This window comes from Macadamia integrifolia, chromosome 5 (genome assembly GCF_013358625.1).
Source record: "Macadamia integrifolia cultivar HAES 741 chromosome 5, SCU_Mint_v3, whole genome shotgun sequence".
In the NCBI taxonomy this organism is placed as follows: Eukaryota; Viridiplantae; Streptophyta; class Magnoliopsida; order Proteales; family Proteaceae; genus Macadamia; species Macadamia integrifolia.
This window is the reverse complement of record NC_056561.1, coordinates 31,837,812-31,839,180: the sequence shown is the minus strand read 5'-3', so window position 1 is coordinate 31,839,180 and position 1,369 is coordinate 31,837,812.

Below are 1,369 nucleotides of genomic sequence, written 5' to 3'. Positions count from 1 at the left end.
AAAAAAAAAAACTGAAAAAATGAGATTGGACGGAACTCCAAAATGTTTGGAGTTCCGTCTTCCCAGTTTCGTTCCATTTTACAAAAAAAAAAAAAAATCCCGATAAAAATCTGAAATTTTGAAACACCATATTTTCGTTTAAAAACTGTATTTTGACACATAAACTGAAATTTTTGTTTTTGACACGAAACGGCGTTTCTGGAACAGAAATGATACCAAACGGGCCCTAAGTTTCTTCATTCTTTCTTGGCCAAGTCTCATTATATTTCTTGATCATGCAAACTTCTCCATTAAACTGGAAGTTTTGCCTCTGCTAGAAAAGAAATTTTTAGTCTTGAAAGTTCTCCGTTAAACGCCCTGAAGCTAACTTAGTAAGAGAATCATGGATGCTTCCGGTGATTAATAATGCCAACACATCAAACAGTGCTTGGTAGGATAACATATTAGATGTGATGTATAATATGTGATGTTACATGGAGTTGAGAATCTCAACCCCATTCATCCTTCCATCTGGCACAACTAAGTGTGGAGACCATGAAAACCTTACCCATATATATGAGCATATATCAATTTCAGGCAGCTAGATCAGTATATGCCTTATGCCCCCTCTCTTTTAGAAGCATGCAAGGAATTGGAAACCCCTAAGGATACCAAAGAGAAAGCAAGTGGCTGCAAATACTTTCCTGCTCTTGAAGTTGATCTGTGAATCGATCAATAGTGGGAAATTTTGTGACTTGACTAGATGACCTTTATACTCCTTGATGGAGACAATTTTTATTTAATATTTATTTATATTATTGGAGAGAGTTGGGCATGTCGCTAGTTTTCTTGGAGCTAGTAACCAGTTGGTGCTTGGAATGCAAGGGGCATGGAGGTCATTTTCAAAGGAGAGGAAAAGAGAGTGACATAGGCTTGGGATCCAGCAGCTTGCCCAGCCCTTTCCCCATGTTATATATAAGGAAGCTTCTAAGAAGTATCTCTACTTCTATCACATGATAGATCAGACTGTGCTGAAATTTCAGACATATAGCTCCTAAGGTCTTTGGCTCACATGTCAATTTCAATTCAACTATAATTCACCATTTGACGAGGTCTCTGGTTAGCATGTCAATTTCAGTTCAAATGTAATTCACCATATGACGAAACAAAGTACTGAAAAATCTAAAGAGATCTGATTGGGATGGCAACAGATGTGCATAGACATACATGAGAATGCATGCTATTATATGGGGGTAAATGTTTGACTTTGGATCTAAAATTTGATGTTTGTTTATCCAATGGTGGGATTCCACTTGGTGGTATAAGGTCTATTGAGCGGAAACACCATTACTTGGTTACACACACAAATTGTTTTTTTTTTTTTTTTTTT